Source organism: Myotis davidii, unplaced genomic scaffold (genome assembly GCF_000327345.1).
Source record: "Myotis davidii unplaced genomic scaffold, ASM32734v1 scaffold43, whole genome shotgun sequence".
Taxonomy (NCBI): Eukaryota; Metazoa; Chordata; class Mammalia; order Chiroptera; family Vespertilionidae; genus Myotis; species Myotis davidii.
Window position 1 is genome coordinate 937,066 of NW_006294590.1, and position 1,088 is coordinate 938,153.

General features: G+C 67.4%; 1 protein-coding gene across 1 annotated transcript in view; it reads right to left on the reverse strand.

Annotated features, from left to right (window-relative positions):
* LOC102763411 (nuclear receptor corepressor 2) overlaps positions 1–1,088 on the reverse strand; it is a 49,912-nt gene that overhangs the window by 38,031 nt on the left and 10,793 nt on the right. The window lies entirely within an intron of this gene.

The window sequence follows — 1,088 nt, forward strand, 5'->3', positions numbered from 1 at the left end:
CGGCCGGCGGAGCCCCCTCGGGCGACCTCCGAGAACACGGGGGTGGGGGTGGGACTGCGTCTGGAGCCTGGTTCCTGGACTCCAACAGCGGCTTTTCCTGAGCTGCTGTGTGGCCTCGGGGCCGTCCCTTGACCGCTCTGAACCCCCGTCCGTGCTTCACAGAACACAGACCGTCCCCACGTCCCCGCTCAGACCAGCCGCCCCCGCATCACTACGCGCCTCTTCTCCCGGCCGACGCGGCTCCTGGTCGACCTATGAACCAGGAGGTCACAGTTTCAAAACCTCCAGGTTCAGAGAAAACGGGAGCGTGGACGACCCCTCTGGGGTGGGACCCGAGGCCACTGGGGTCAGAAACCCCTCCCTGTGGCCAGCCTGTGGCCTGAAGCTCCTCCGCGATCTTATGAGAGAGAGCGTGCGCGTGCATGTATGTCTCTAAATGAGTGTCTATGCGTGCATGTGTGTGTGACCCCTGACCCCGGAGAGGCCCGGAAGGGGCCCTCTGCAAACCCCGGATGGGGCAGACATGGCTGGCGGATCCCAGCACCCCTTGAGTACCCGCACGGGGCTGGCCGTCCGACTCCAACCCTCGGGCTGTGAGCACAAGGTCACGGTTAGCCCAGGAGGAGGCCTCTGTTCCCTGGGACCGAAGTCACAGACGCGGCTGGAAAGCACACTGCCTGCCGCCGACCTCCAGGACGTGGCCTGGCCTTGGGGGGGGGGCGGGGCGAGCGAACTCCCTCACTGGCCCTCGCGACCCCACCGCCCCTCTCAGCCTTTGCACATGCTGTTCCCTGGGCCCAGATTGCTGTTCCCCGAATTTCCTGCAGGGCTCAGACCCCAAAGGTCTCCCCTCTGCTGACTCGGTCGCCCCAGGCACTCCCCCCCACAGCCCGGGTGGACGGACGGACGGACGCTCAGTGTCTGCCCGTCTAGCACCGTGGCCGGCGTCCCTCTGCCGCCAGGCCAGCTCCCGGAGACGGCGTGCTCTGTGCTCTGCTCGGCACCATGGGCACAGGGGGGGTTGCCTGGGGGAGGAGCTGCTATCCCAGGATGTCACCCCGCCCCCGAGGCAGGTGCCACCAGCGACG